A 16,570-nucleotide genomic window follows, 5' to 3' on the forward strand; every position below is an offset into this window, starting at 1 on the left:
AGGGTCTGAGATGTTTGTCTGCCCCCTGACAAGTGTCTGGCACGAGCGGTGTTCAGGATTGGCATGAAGCCGTGGGGTCTGCAGGGCCCTGGTGGGAGCCCCTGCTGCCAGCAGCTAGTGATGATGCTGGGCACCTGCACAAAGGATGCAGCCCACTGGAGGGTTTTCTCTTTCCAAGAGGAACCCGTCTTCAAAAGCCTCAGTAGTTTAGGATGTTTGGAGATACAAACAAAAGCCAGCTTTGAGTCATATTCCAGTGTGGCTCTTTTTCCTCTAGAGAGAAAAAATCTGTCCAAAAAGCAGATGAAAATATAATCCAATTTCAAATTAGAAGTCTTGCAGTAAGTGCTTAAAAAATAATAGTATGGTTAGTTAATTAATTAATTAAGTAATGGTTAATAATAGTATGGTTAATAAAAAATGACAAAGCCTTCTGGCAGCAGGTAGATTGAGTCTTGCCTGTGTGAGTGGTGCATGCTTTGCCACCCCTGCAAAGCAGTGATCACTCTAGAGTGCACTGGCACCAAAACAGCAAGTGTAAAACTCCTCAACCCTTCACAGAGGCTGCTGCTGAAGATGTTTCTGAAAGCAAAGTAAATATGAGGTTTCTCAAAATCCCGTCTTTCCAATGCGTGTACTTCCCAAAGTTTATTTCAAGATCAGAAATGCCAAAGACCAGCTTGATATATACTATTCACTGAATAATTAATCAAAGGAACATAAGTGTTCTTATTACTAAAATTAGCTGAGAATGATCCATCCCTTTCAGTGGTTCCTCTTCAATAGACACTAGATGCTGCCTTATGCTTTGTGGGTCTACTTATTGAGCTCCAGGTGATGCTCCTGGGTGGGGTCTCTGTAGGCTCTGGGACTTGGGTGCTCACCTGACTCTCTTCTGAAATAATTTATAGCATTGCCTGAGCTTATCAACTTTCATCTGGTCTTTGAAAGGATGCAGACAGCTGATGTGTAAACCAGGGTGTATGGGCGTTAGTGTGTGGATGTTTCTTCTGGCCTTCTTGAAATGGGAAATTGGATTGCTGTCCATTTTTGCTTGGGGATTGTAGAGAATCTGCAGCTTGCTCTGAGCCTCAGTGAGGGATGTCTTCTAAACTGGACAGAAAGAAAATGTGCCTTTCTTAAATGTCATGCAACAGTGCTGCCAGCAACTGGGGCCTCGCTGAGCAGCTCCTGAGTGTGGCAAGAGTTCCCACAATTCAGTAGTATTTTTCTTTCGCTAAGCTGGCTTGATCCAGTCATCAATACCCGTTAGGGATCGATACTTGCACAAAGCAGTGTAGCATCTGCTGTTCTTGGCTGGAAGGAAAAGCAATGAGTTGGTCACCCTTCCAATTTAAATCCTTGCATGAAGTTGGTGCTTGCTTATTGATTTGGAAAGCATAGACACGTACAGGAAATTTATCAAACTGGGGGAAGAAAATAGTCCTCATTTTTTATCTGCAAGAGCTCTCTCAGTCTCCAGAAAACCTGTTTCAGTGCTGGGCTGCTTTGTTTAAAGTACTTTCCGCTATGAAATGAGTGGTTTGCTTGACTGCAGTCTTGCACCTAGTACAGTCCTTCGAGCTGTGTGCACGCTCTTCACCTTGTCCTGTCTTTTGCTCTTCACACAGTAAATCGGCGGGTCTGTGGGAGGTTGGGCAGGAATGATGCTGCCTCCAGCCTCCTGCATGCCCAAGTATGGATTCAGGGAATAAATAGTTAAATGTTACTAATGCAGTCTAGTGTAGCTCAACAAATGTTGGGGCCTGGAGCAAAAATTTAGCCAGGATAATGAGGTAGCCTTGGGCTGTAAGGTAACAGGAACAGCCTGCATGATGACCGAAACTTGTTGCTTTGGGGGGGGAGTCAGAAAGGCTTCAAGACAAGAAGTGCCTAAACAAAGTTACACTGCAGAACTACCAAACTCCTGTCTGGAAACCACCTCATAATGCCTGAGGTTCCACTCAGAAGCACCCAGGACAAACAGGCAACAGCCTCACGACTGCCACTGTTGTAAGGGGCCTCAGGCAAGAATGCGCTCAGGGATGTAATCTGCGCAAGCCTGATGGGGAGCGTCCTGGGGGGGATGCAAACAACCTAGCAGCAGGTGCCAGTGCCCTTCGAAACCAAGACCAAAGGAGCTAAGGACATCTCCATCTAGGTAAGAGTAGAACACCAGCTGAAGCCAACACACCTTGCAATACACTGTGACAAGATTACTGGATGGGCCATCTCATGACCATATGTGGAAAAAGGGACTTAAAATGCATGGGTAAGAAAGATGCAAGTATTATAATTAGTTCCAGGAAATCTAATGCATATGTATATAACTGAGCAATATAAGCTTTGTCCATCATGAGTTGCAGTGTGCAAGTTAGGAGGAGTGATCCCCCTTGCACCCAGTGCTGCAATAAACATACCTGCTTCATAATTCTCCATGAGTTATAGAGTTTGTTTCCGCGCCTCAGTACTAGGGTTGCAATTTCAGGTGCTGCTGCCACTGAGCAAGAGGAGTAGAATGGAGCTTTCAGTTTTCCATTTTACAGGGGAACATAGGAACAATATTAACTTTATATTTCAAAAAGGCTGTTTGAATTGCATTTATTTGCTAATTGATCGAAGTTTGTTTATTTTTAAAGCCTTTTTTTGATATTCCATTTTGTCTCTGTTTTTCTCATATTGCCCATCATGTTTGTTCAGTGTGCAAAACAAAGTTTGATATTGAAATTACCTTGCAGCTAGAGGAGAAAATGAAGAAAATTATGTTCCTGCTGATTATTAGTAATTGCTGTTACCAGCCAAATTACAAAACGTTGATTCAATTTCCTGGAGTATTTTTAGGAGCAGGGAACTGCCTTATTGGAGTAGACAGAATCAATGTCTGTGCTGGTTTCTTGACTTGTTTTAGTTGGGAAAATGATGGAAAGGAGAAAAGTTGGGCATATGAGTAGAAAGATGAGGTTGGTTACAGATGCAGGATTAGCTGTGCTGCTGTGGGGAGTCAGTTGTGACTTGCTGCAGGTGGAGGAGTGCATGCTTCTGTCTTGGGGATTACAGTTCCCCAGTGAAACAACCTCATTGGCAGCAAAGTGCAGTTAGGAAGATGCTTAACTGAAATGAGACAGCCCAAAATAGCCCAGGGGCATTAATGAGGCTCCTTCTTTCTTTTTGACTGCCTGGGAAGTGTCTTTAGAAGGTTAATGATGTGGCATGGTGGGCATGGGCCCCTAACACCTGCCCTGGGGTTTTATTACTCGGTATCTCTGTGAGAGAACCTGGCTTCCATGGCAGGGTGTGAGGACTGCACTGTAAGTCCCATCATTGCTGGTTATTTCATCTGGCAGAAGGAACGTGTAAAATGTGTCACATATTTCAATAGTTCTTCTGACAAAATTATATTCATAAACCTGCTGTTGCTTAAAAACGATGATGAAATGGCATTTTCCTCTCCATTGCTCACACTGACCACCCTCCTTCCCTCCTCCCAGCCAGAGCAAAACCAAAACTAGGGGGTTGCTAGGTGGTTTTTCAGTATTGGTTTTAGCTACTATTTCAGGAGGTTTCAGCAGTGCCTTATGGGGAGCCGCCTGAAGATTAATGGGGAGGTAATGATATGTTACAATTAATATCAATGCTACTGGAATCACACAAATTATGAGTATGACACACGTATCTGCACAGACACATATTTGGATATATATATATTTGGTTTAATGGCAGATCAGGGCTTTATAAAACATCAGATTGATGTTCACCTGAGAAATCCTGTTATATTTGAAGAATTATCTGTAGCTTTTCTTACCTTTTCTAACAATATGTATCAACTTTAAAAGGAAAAAGTCATTACAAATGGAGAGTCAAACAGTTTTAGGGTCACAAATGACCAGATGAAACCTTCTCAAAATGTTACTTTGCTACTGGATGAAATTTGCTTTGTCTGACCCACAGTTCCCATCTTCCTCCAGCTCCCTGGGCCAGTGCTTACACCTGCTCTGCATCCCCTCAGAAGAAAGGAGCACCTCTCAGGCCTTGTGAAAGCAGAGGGACATCAGACATGGCTGTTGACCAAACTAATTTAGTCCTGGCAGGGGATTTTAAAAAGTCATTTTATATCTTGTACATTTTTCATAGCTGTAGAGGACAATCGTTTGGGGAGAGATCCACTCACTGGAGCAAGACTTCTCCAATGAGCTGTACAGGTCCATTCACAAGGAGCCAAGAGCATGGCATTAGCATTCAGCTGCTCTGTTGTTTATTATCTCTTTGCTAGGCTTATAGCTATTCTTTTAATTGCTTTATTCCACACACACACCCAACCCCCCTGAATGAGCTCTTCTCTCCAGTGGCAAACACTAGAAAAGGTTAGAGTGTGCCTGTAGGATAATTAACAGAAGTGGTATCTCTTCTCAGAAGCCCTTCACAGGCTTCCCCAGGCTCTCAGTTTTGCTGAAGAATTGTGACAAATGGAGAACCAAAGACGATCAGGTTCTCCAGCCTGTACCGCATTCGGCAGCATGCTGCCTCCTGCCCTTCATGGGTAGTTACATAGGGCTGTACTCAGAGGGGCAATGATGAGGGATGGAGGGGAAAATGTGAACCTTCGGATGCTAAACATCCTTCCTAGAAACATGGAACCACCTTCCTTCCTGACACCTCAGCTGCTCAGATGCCACAGGGGGCTGTATTATAAATCAGAGTAATTTGGTGTCTCTTTGGAGTGCAGGGATGTAGCGGGGTACAGTCAGGGCAGCTGCCAAGTGCTGTGTTCAACCCCAGAGCGAGCGGAGGCACGGCTGCTCAGGGCCACCCCAGAAGCAGGTAACAATTGCCTGTGCTAATTAGCCCCGCTGTGAAGCGGAGTGTGTCAGCCCGGAGAGTGCTGTGCCTGCACAGCCGTGCTGCTTCCAGCAGTGGATTCAGCTTGAGCATTTTGAGAGGCCCACAGTGCCAGTGCAGGCAGGGTGGGAACCTTGGGTGGGAGCTTTTGCAGGGAGATGGGGCATACTTGGCCCTGCATGGAGTGCTTAAACAGCTGCAATCCCAAGTGTAGCTGCTGGTGGGAGCAATCTCCCGCCTGGCTGAGGTCTGTCCATCCCTGGGCCATCACAGTTGGGGCAGCTGCTCCTCAGGGCCTGGCTGTGAGTGCCGCTCACTTAAGGTTGATAGAAGCAGAGCAAAGGAGGAGGGACAAATCTGTATTTCATTGGCTGATTTTACTGGCTGTTAATTGCAAGGAGAAGCTGATAAGATTGTGTTAGTGCTAATGAGGGATACAAGCAGGAGTGAGCTGTCTCCTGCAGTTGTGACTTAAGATGTGTGTTTCAAGCTGGAGGTAGGTGTGCAGAGCATCGGTGCCAGTGCAGAGACCTCTAAGGAAGTCTCTCTAGTACCCTTCCTCCTCTAACTCAGCTAGGAAAAATCCCCCTTAGGTCTTGTCTGATTTCTACCCTCTGCAAACATCATCAGGGTATTTGCAAGGCTCAGAAACTCTCAAAATTGGGCTGATAGCTTGCATGGATGAATTTAACTTCTCCATAACTTCGATTGTGTTGATACTCAGAGATCAAAATTGTTTTACATTAGAGACTCTGCAAACACATAAGACTCAGTGCCTGTGCCCATGGAGCTTAATGCTCCACAATGCTGAGCAGCGCCCGAAGAGTGATAAGAGGTGCTGACAAGGTGCTGTTGGCATAGCTGGGGGTCTGGACTGATGATGTTCCCCATGAGAGGAGCCAAAGGAAGACATTTTGGTAGGAGTCCTGCAGCTCTCTGGCTCAGTGGCAGTCTGAGCTCTGTAAACTCCTCTTTTAGTATTGTATAAGAGCAATGTAGCATTCTGGAGGGGTCAGAGACAAAGGCAAAGGAGCTCAAAATCTGTTCTCAAGCTGACAGCAAGCAGCAAAAACAGCTTGCAAGGAAGCTTGATGTGTGCAAGCTAAAGCTAAACCTTGTGGTCCAGCTGTTAACCTGGGCAGAAATGGAGCTTCACATAATCACAAGTGAACATGAGGTTCTCGCCACCCTCCTTCCAGCACACAACCCTTCTCCAGACCTGGATACTTTCAGTGCCTTCGATCATGCAGCAGCCTGCTGTCCTGCTCCAGTAAATATTTTCCTCTGGTGGAAAAGGCCTGTTGTTACCACTATGTTTGGATACCACAGTCCCCCCAAGGCATACCCTCTGAGATGCTTTGCCTTCCCACAAGACCGCATCAGGTCTGGTGTCCTTTGGTGTTAGGACACTCACGCTGTGGGCTTTAGCTCATGCTGCCCATGCTTTTTTCCAGGCTTCTGCAGTCCAGTCCTCTCAAAGTTGAACAGAAAATACTTCCACTTCTTGGGCAAGGAACAAAGATGATTATGATTGAGTAATTTTTCCCTGTTTTTTTTCTCCCCCTCCTTAATCTTGGCTATTTGCATTGGAAACCTGAGTCAGTGGGGTGCCGGATTCATCTGGGAGCCGAAACCCATGCCATGGAGATGGATGTGCCTATTGAAACCAACTTAAATTTTGAATATTTAATGTTCTCAATTAGCTCTCTGGGAAACAAACTATGGATGGTATAATCAGCTGAGATTTTGATTAACTGATTCAAGAAGACAGTTCTTGTCTCTTCTGAAAGGGACAAAATGATTGCACAAAAATTATATTTCTGGCTCTCAAGAGCGTGGGCATTTGGTGGATTTTGTTATTTCTGTTTATGTGGAAGATGTTTTTTGAGTCCTAGCTTATTCTCCTCTGTGCCGACATGTCACTTACACTATACTCTGCTCTACTTTTCATTAAAGTGAAGAAATACTTGGTGCCTAAGCTGGTGCTCAGCAGCTGTGCGCTGATAGAGCTACAAAACATCTCAGGCTCACAAAGGAAAGGAGCTTTTAAAAAAAATCTTTCACTGGGAAGGGCATCAGGAGAAGCATGAAGCTGGAAAAACTGCACAGAAACTTGTTTGAAAAAACATTTGAGAACATTTTCTATTTCTAATCGTATTTTCCAGGTGTTTTCCCAGGCAGCCTCTTGGCAGGGTCCCTGGAGGGAGCCTGTTCAATACTGGCAGCAAGACAGACTGGAGCTGGGAGCAGAGGCCTGGTGTTTACTGCAAAGGGCAAGGAACAGGGGGAGGGTTTGTCTGTGCAAATGGAGTGGAAAAGTATCATACTGGAGGGTTTTCTACCTGGGACTGAGGCTCAGCAGCTTATTTTTTGGACTATACAGGGCTATTCTGCATCAGAGGTTTTTTTTCCTAGGGAATGGGAAGATAACAAGATCTTGCATTAAAATAATAAAAATGACTAAGATATTTAATTCTAATCAGCTGCTTGTGTTCGAGACATGGAGGCATTCAAAGAGAACGAAGGGTTTAATTTAAGCTCCAGTCTTACAAATGTATCTGTGTGTTTTTTCTCAATATGTGTGCGCAGGACACCATGGTCAAGCAGCAGATGTGTCCAGCTGTTGCTTGGTAGGCAGAGCAAGTTGTCTGCCTTGGGACTGAATTTGGGGAGCGGTTTTTTAGATCATTTTTCAGTGGCAGAAGAGGTACATGAGAAGCAAAGATATGGGGAAAACACAGGCAACAGCGTGCAGGGATTACCTCTTATGTATCACATGTCCCAGCTGTTGTGTATCCCAACCTGCATGTTTGTTGCTCTGATTTCTTCCTTTCCTAGATAGAACTTTGTGATAATGAAGATACCTGCAAAATTTAAAAGGAGGAGGAAGCTGATTTAATTTTAACTCATGCTCTCAATGTCTTACCATTTGCTTCTGGCAATTAGCACATCATTCAGCTGAGCTCAGAACAATTAGTTTGTCTCCTTTGCAGTTAAATATTACAGAGATTACAAATGGAAATCAGGTTAGTCCAGGCTATCAAGTAGAAATAGGCAAAAAAAACCATTTCTGACTGACTTATACTGTTGTCAGTTTGTGCAAAAAAGCCTAAGACACCCTCTCCTCCCCCCCAAAAAAAGGAAGGACTGTTCCATTGTTTCAATGGTTTGCTTTGAAAATTGAGCTAAAAGAAATAATGAGAGGTTAAAAACATGCATAAGTGATTACTTCTTTTGATGGATAAGAGAGGGCTAAGAAGTGGAAGGAAGTTTGTGAAAAAAACAGCTAAAGCTAATATCTTTGCTGCAAGCCACAGAGAGTTATCGGTGCCATTAGCCTGCCTCTGTGAAGGTGAAAAATCATGGCATGCCTTAGCTTTCTTGCCCAGGGAGGGCCAGGTCACCAGCACCACAACAGAGCAAGGGTGTTCAGTCAAACAGTTGCAAGGAGCTCTGCTCTGGGTAACTCAGCCCTGCAGGGTCCAGCATGGTACCACTCTGAAATCCCAGCAGTGATTTCCAGTCCCTGTTACAAATGCATAAATCTGTTCCACCTTTACAACTGGTTTATCACCACATTCCCACACCTGTTGTGTTCTTGTTCCTGTCATACTGGGCACTGAAAAGCCACGCTGGTTTTGCAAGGGCCCTCAACTTCCCAGCGGTGATATTTGTTGGCACGATGACCTGAGTTCCTCCAGTCACTGCTTAGAGTCAGAGAAGAAGAGATGCTGCATAAATGTGAGCGAGCAGTACCTGATAGCTGCTCAGCTTGCCACTGTTCTTGTTTTCAGGGTGTGGCACCATAGGATTGCACCTTGTGTACAGGGCATGCATGAAGCAGTCCTAGCTGAATGCTAATTAGGCTTTAACATGCTTGTGAATGCTCTTGCCTTTTAACAAAGCAGCTGGGAAAATACATTGAGCTGACCAGACTGGAAAAACACTTGTGGGTTCAAAGGTAGAGCGGTGGATGGGAGCCCATCTAGTCAACTTTCTGTTTCTTTGTTTTTTAAAGCACTTTATCGAGCATTCTGCAACAGGAAAGCAGTGTTGTGATTTCTTAAGTGAGCATCATAGGTTGAAACCATTCTCTTCCTTACTCTTTTTTTTTTTTTTTTTTAAATATATATTTTTCTGTAGACAGAGGATCCCTATTACACAAAACCAAAATAGTTTCACTAACTACCCCGGTAACAGAGCTGACATTACAGAGTGGTCCAAATGCATCACAAACAGCTGGTATTTAAAAGTCTATCTTGAGGCTGATCAATTTGAACAAGTCTGGCAGCAAAATTGATGCGTTATTAACCCAGATGTAATTGCTGTACTTACTGTTCAGAAACACATACGTGAAACAAAGGGCTTGGTTTAAAGTAAGCTGTGGTGCAGGACACAGGCAGAATATATTGGCTCTGCATGGGGCCAGGGTGCCAAAATTAAATAATCAATTATCTCAGTGCAACATGATGGAAATATATAAAAAATTCATGCTATTTCAGCAGCGGAGCTGGTGGAAATACCCTGTGCAAATGGGTCGCTTGTGCTGCCTCTGTGCTGGCCGTGGTGTGTACAGCCCATCCTTCCAAGTTTTATAGTCCCAGTGTTGCCTGGCACTGTCTGGTGATAAATTAAGTGAGTGCTGATATAACCCAGTGTATATACACACTGGACCCAAGTGTGTATATAATAATCAGCAACTTAATAAATCTGGAAGTGCCATCCCTCCTAGCAGCTAAGTTACTTGTAGGCTGTAATTAAACCTGCCTTCTCTTTTCTTTGATGTACTCGTGGGCAGAATGATGCTTTTGACATCAAGTCGTCCCTCCAAAAGAACCAAAAAAGTTGAGTGTTCAGGTGCAATTTATTAGGGATTTGGCACATGCAGAGACTTGCAAATGTTTAGTGCTGTACTAAATGTCTGTTTTATTTCAGGTGATGACTGTGCTTAGAAACCAACTGTTGCATTAAGCTTAGTAAATCAGTGTGCTGGATTGATATATTTTTCAGGATATCAATTACAGCGTAAACAGGCATTTTATTGTGTTGTTGTCTTGTTTGGAGTTTTTATGATCTTTTCAAGAGATTTTTCTTCTGTAAGTGAGTAGTTCGAGGTTCTGGATACCTCTGACAAAGTAGAGAGAGATGATGTTGATTATTTTTAATAGACTGTGAAATGGTTTTACAAGGTACAAAAAGAGATGCAAGAGGAGCATGCCTTAATCACCCAACCTTTTCTTTCATGGGCAGAAACAACCCCACCAATTTTTGCTCTTAACACGCAGATCCTGGGTGGCCCAATAGGATATGGAGGGGGAAAAAAATTCCCCCTGCCCACAACTGAGTTGCAGAAGGCTGTGTTGTCCCCAACCCCGCAGTGCCTCTTTGGGGTGGCCATGGGCACCAAGGTGCCATCCTTCGCTGAGGACAGGCAGGGAGAGTGGCCTCTGCCTTGAACTTCTCTTGCACTCCATGGACTTTGGGGATTTTGATTCATGATCAGCACTTTTATGGAAAACTGCACCTTTATGCTGTATTTTTGATGTTAATTTATAGAAGCGATAGAGCAGGAAGGGCAGACCCTCACTGATGTTGAGCTCATTGCCGGTACCCTGGCTCTGGAGCTGTGTGACAAATCAAGACGGTCTAGCACCAACTGACAGCCTGAAATGCCATATTGCAGTTGCTGATGAATGAACAAATGTCTGGTGCTTCGCATGTGGTGCTTCGCATGTGCCTGTTTATTGCCCTTGCCGTTTTTCAAAGTAACATTTATTTCTACTTTAACAAGTGAGAGCTTAAAGCATGTTTTCCAACAGCGTCCAGAACATTTGTTTCATTTTTACCAATATTCATTCTTGATCGCTTGAGTCTTGGTGCCCTTGATGATTTGAGCTGAGTGTTTTTTTCTGTCAAATACTTAATCACACAGAAAATGTATTTTAGTTGTTTTGAAACCACTGATGAAATAAAGCATCTAGTCTGCATCAGGGATGGTTTGCATCTTGGGACTTTGTGAGGATGTGGGAGAGGCAATTGGGGTCTTCACTGTGCTATTTCAGACCCATACCTGCAGCTGTAGGTAGGAAATCAGGTTGCACGGAGGCTTGCACAGGGCAGGCTGGCGTTAGGCCACCACCTAACACCCAGTGCTTCATAGCTGTCCATGACTGCAGAATAAATCAGTATGCCAAGGGAGTGAGGAGCTGAACTGGCCTTGAAATACAGCAGCAGGTGGGAGTGTTTAAAAAAGAGAAACTAAGCAAATAATGTGCTATGTTGTAATGGTCTCTATCTTTATGGTAGGTATTGATTCCCTGAAAGGAAATGCAAACTCTGAGAGCTGTGCTGCTGAATGAGAAGTGATTAATCCTCCCCACCTTGACAAAGTGCCCATGTTCATTTTATCAGCTGCATGAGCAAAAGGAGGAATATTGCTGCTAGCAGGCATTATCACCAAACTGAGCCCCAGCTTGCGTATATGGGCCTTGTGCTCATCATACCTTGCACCCTGTGCTCAGCCCACAGCCACGGGAATCAGAATGCATGTGAAAGTGTGAGCCATCATTGCAGAAGAGTTTTCCCCTTTCCAAACTCAGAAAAATCTACACCAAAAGCCTTTCCCCAAGGATGGTAGAGTGTGAAACCATGGCTGAGGTAAGGGGCTCTGTGGGGAGAGGTGGGGATGGATCCCATGGGAGAAGACCAGCCACCAAGAGGGGGTCAGGGTAGGTAGAGATCCCTTCGGCTGCTCTGGCTGTACCTCAGCTTTGATGATTTTGGACTTCAGAGATTCTCTTTCACAAGTTTACTAGCCTCTTCACATAATTTTTACAAGGTTTTTACTGCTACAAGGAAAACACAATTGCATGCACGTCATTGGCTAGAGAACACAACTTTCTGTCACATCCCTAATTACTGCTCAACGCCAAGTACTATGGCAGCCGCTATTCTGCAACATGCCGCTGGGCAGGACATCTGCACTTGGGCATGGCAGACTTTTTGGAGCAAGTCCAGGCTTTTTTGGACCTGTTGCTCCCCAAAGTGTGCTGCCCACCTGTGGGATTCAGCATCATGATGAATCAATTAGGAGTTAGTATTCAGTGCTACTTTTTTTTTTTTTTTTTGTCCTTTTCCTTCGCAATCAGAGCTAGAATAGCCTTTTTAACACAGAACATAACCTTGTTGCGGAGGTATGAAAGCTGCTTCAAGGTAAACTCAGCACCTTCTGGCATGGTGGGAAGGATACTAGTGAGCAGGTCTGGTTGTAAACCCTACACCCTGGGCTGTACTGTGGCCGTGAGTCTATGTGGCACTTCACTGAGGGTGTGACTGTCCCCAGGAGAGCCACCAGCCACCCTCATGGGTCTGCCCAGGGGCCTCCACATCAGGGACGAAGGAGGGGAAGGGCATGAAAGTTGTCTGCTGCTCTTCCCCATCATGCTGGAAGGTCACCTAAAGGACACTCTTTGGTGATGCTGAAACCACAGATGTGGATATCTGAGATGCTTTTTGTCTGGTTTGGGCAGTGAGAGCCCTACCTGCTGGTGCTCAGCAGGGAATCAGGACCTCATGGTTTCTTTCTGTGTTTCTGCAGGCAAAGCAGGTCTTTCCTGGCTTCCCTGTGTGACAGCTTCGTGGGGACTTCTTGTGTAGGGGGGGGAACAACCTTGAAGCAGGATGAGTAAAGCAGTATGTTTTGTCCTGAGCCTGCCAGGTTTACTGTGCTTGACATATTGAAGGTCAGTTCAGTTTACCCTGAAAAGTCAGTGTTTTCCACTGGTTTCTAATGAGGACTGTGCTGCCTCAGTGCTCCGGAGCATAGTGCATGGTGCAGAGCACATGGCTTTGGGCGCTGACATTTCTGATGGACGTAGGTTTATGGTTTGAAAACTGGATCTGGGCAGTGTCTGTATTAATGATAATATAGATGGCTTATCAAGACAAAGAGCTGCAGAGAAAGCCATATGAAAATATTAATATAAAAATATTACTATTCAGTGGGTCTGAATACAGGTTTGCTGTGCAGCCCCAGTGCTGCTCACCTTCTGTCTTACTGAGTGGCATTAGCCATGGTGGCTATGCAGTATGGAAAAGAAGCGAAACTATCCCTGTCTTGGTCATCATCTGCCTAAATCCAGAGGAAAGCGGTGCAAGGAGCAGGAAGGAGCTGCACACTGGGTTAGGTAGGCAAAACATCTTTGGGGATACTAGACTTCAGCCTTCAAACTGGTGAACGGAAATCCTGCCAATAGCTAGGGCAAGTAGGAGGAAAGAGATTGTCTCCCAGAGTACCTAGAATCTGTTGTAATCCCAAATTGTGCACCATAAGTGATGAGGCTCTTTGTAATACAAAATCTATATGGGAAGACTTAATGCAAAATCCTCCTTTTGCTTCTCTGTTTCTGGGCAGTTCTTTGCCTCTGTCTTTTCTTCTCTGTGGTACCAGTGCTTTGGAGAAATTAAGGCCAAAACTGACGTATGTTATGAATACTTGCCTGTCTATGTGATTTGAAGGTGCAGCTAGCTGGATGCATTTCTGGTTCTGGACAGCCTTGGCATGCTGTTTATAATGTGGCATTTCAGATTTTGGAAGTCTTATTTTACTTCATACCATAAGAGTGGGGCTTTTTTAAGTGAGTGGACAGGTGAAGGAGGTACTTGGGTAGGTCTCGGGAAGGATTTAGTGGGATTCTCCAGAAGAATATGATGATGGGCTTGGAAAGTTGCTTAGTTCTTTAGAATCAAAGTTGTTATTCGGCTACTGGCTGCCATCCAGTATTTGGTATTTCTCTTGCTCTGCCTGGAATAACTTCTCTCAGTCTGGGGTTTGTATAAAAATGTTTCTTTGAGTTCAGAAACTAATAATCAAGAGTGACCATCTGTGACCTCTTAGTAGGCATCTGGATGTACATTTTACACTTCTGAAGTGTTGAGATAATGCAGTGCTGTCGCTGCTGGGACTAGAAGGCGTATCATCATCAGATACAATAATACTTTCCAGCTAAACATGTTGGGTTTTAGTTTTTCCTAAATGAAAATGAGTTTTGCAGGTGGCTAACGCTAGAGGATAATTTGTTCCCATGTTCGTTTGAAGCCTCATAGCAAATCCAAAGCTGTGACTTGAAGATGGAAATAAAAGTAGAACGTGATTTCAGCAAAACCTCAATTTTCTGTGCTTGTGAAATAACTAAGCCATGTGGCTGCTGATGCAAACCTTCCATCTGCCCAAGTAAATGGGCTATTATCTTCAGCTGAAACAGATCAGGTGTTGAGTGGCATTTGAGCTGCACATCAGGCAGCTATTTGCATGAGAAATACGCTGTGAAGATGAGACTTTGATATATTTGCAACTTCTGAATTCCCATTATGTTTTTGATTGTGCCACCCTGTTGGGAGAGCCTCCGGCATCTTCCCTTGGCTGAGCTGGAACCGAAGAAGGGGATTTCACACTCTGCTCCTCCACCTTTTCTGTTCTGAGATAACTTTCCTGCTCCTCTCTATAATCGGAGAGAAGCTTGGAGAAATGCATTAACAACAGCAAGTCAGAGGCCATCAGCCTTTCCTTAGGGAGTCAGGGAGGTGTTGGGAAAGAGAGGGAGAGATGCTGGGTGGTAGCTTCATGGTAGTTTTGGTTGGAAGGGACCTCTGCAGGGCTCTTAGTCCCTAGTAGTGGGACCATCACCAGCACTGGACCAGGAAATCCCTGGATTTGCCATGCCGAGTCCTGAAGACCTCCTGGGATGCTCTCTGGGTAACCCTTTTAAGTGCTGTGCCACACCAGACTTGCTTGTTAAGAGCTAGAGCGAATAATCATGACAGCAATTTTCCAGAAAGACCATTTTTTTCCTGTGGGGAAAATGCAGATTCACTCAAAGTGTTGGGCTGATCTGGATCAATGTAGCTGGAGCTTCTGACCTAAGACCTGGAGGTTATGGGCGGGACCAGCACACACTCGGAGATCTGGCTGCGAAGATGCTCAGCTTGAGTTTGTAATCCCTGGGTTGCTGGGCACTCTGCTGGAACGTCCCTTCTGTCTGGTGTTGCCACCCCACCTTACCCTGCAACAAAGTCTCAAAAATGGCAAGGTGCTTCAAGAAAGACAGGTAGAGAAGGAAAAAAGTGGATAAGTGCTTTGAACCGATGGAAAAGTAGCAGAAAGTCAGTACAAGGACAACTCTGATAAAAGCTCATCCACTGGATAATCTGCAGTCAGGGATATGGTGGGGCAAAGAGGCCACTTTCTAGGGATCCTTGTTAGCTCAGGCGCTCGTCAAGCTGCTTGCTTGCATTTTAAGGTTGGGTGGGGTTTTTGGAGGAGAAATGTATTTCTCTCTGGAGTACACAGGAGGCACAGCGATTACTCTGGGCAGCCTCCTCCTCTTGCTTGTTGTGCGGCAGTAATGACTCTCTGGGCAAATTCACCTAATTTAGCCCACTGTGGAGACGCTCCCACACCATGGTTGATGCTCTTTAAACTCCCACATACGAGGGAGGAGTATCATGCTTTGAGGACTTTTCTTTTTCTTTGAAATAGTTGGATGCAAACCAGCAGGGAAAACTATTTCCATATTGCCAATATGTTTATCTGATCAAGTTATCCCAGTGTATTTAAATGGTGGTGGGTGGTGAGCAATAAACATTCCTTTATGTGGGCAAAATAGTTTATGGCTTGGATGCTAATTTTTAAGAAGATGCTCTAGGTTGAAAACTGAGTTCTCATGTTTGGTTGGTATTTCTATGGAGAAATTAGGTCCCAGGTGGCAAATGGAGGATCTCCAAAGTGTATCTTTGCCTTGGAAAGTAATCTCAAAGAGTGCACATCCCCAGCAAGACTGGGGATGCAAGGTTGTGCTGCTCCATGTTACAACTTTATTGGTTGGAAAACAGAGAAAAAGGCCTGACACAAAAAAGACTTGGATTTTCTTGATTTTTTTTTTTCTATTTTGAAAGAAAGGCTTTTGTTTTGGAAAGAGATCCGATAGAAGCTGCTTTACTACGCAGAAAAAAACTGTGTAAGATGGAATTCTTTAACTATTTCTTAATTTAAAGTTTCACTTGAACCTTATTATATTCTGCTTAGTTAGTTGGGTTTTGGCTTCAATAAGTTCTTCAATTAGTGATACTATTAATGTAAGAATGCTTAAAATTAAAAGCTAATTTACAGCCATGTCTTCTGAAAGCTCAAAGATATTTTTTTCCTGAAAAAAAATGAGAACAACTTGATGTGATTTTTCTTTTTAGTTTATTGTGGCTTATGGGAACATTGAATATTTGGTAGCTGAAAAAAAATTGGTAACTAATTCTCACCTAAAAGTTTTCGTGTCAAAGAGCTTTGTGATATATGACCGCTCCAAAAATAGCCTCTGAAGGGCAGTGCTGGGGCGAAGGGTTAGGGATAGCGAGGGTATTTGTGGGGAGCCACCACCTTCTGTTTCATGAAGCTTGAAACCCAAATCCTGAATATTTGCATCACAAAAAAATCCTAGTGGCATAACCCATGGGTTGGTTCATTACTAAAGCATTAAACTACTGGAGTAGCTTGTAAGTTGTTTTGTAGCTGGGTATTGCACATCCCTTGCATTGCATGTTTAGTTGTGCAGTGCCCATGCTGGGCAGCAAAACCCCTTGTAACACAGGTGAGGACATGGCTGCACGTCAGCGATGATCCTGATGGGCATACTCCTGCAGGATGGAAACATCCTAGGAAATGCCATGGGTCATGCTCAAGTAC

The 16,570-nt window shown here is 44.3% G+C and overlaps 1 protein-coding gene across 5 annotated transcripts in view; it reads left to right on the forward strand.

Annotated features, from left to right (window-relative positions):
• Positions 1-16,570, forward strand: part of NECAB2 (N-terminal EF-hand calcium binding protein 2) — an 86,756-nt gene that overhangs the window by 41,862 nt on the left and 28,324 nt on the right. The gene's annotated exons all lie outside the window — the stretch shown is intronic.

The sequence above is a fragment of the Phalacrocorax aristotelis genome, chromosome 8, assembly GCF_949628215.1.
Source record: "Phalacrocorax aristotelis chromosome 8, bGulAri2.1, whole genome shotgun sequence".
Lineage (NCBI taxonomy): Eukaryota > Metazoa > Chordata > Aves > Suliformes > Phalacrocoracidae > Phalacrocorax > Phalacrocorax aristotelis.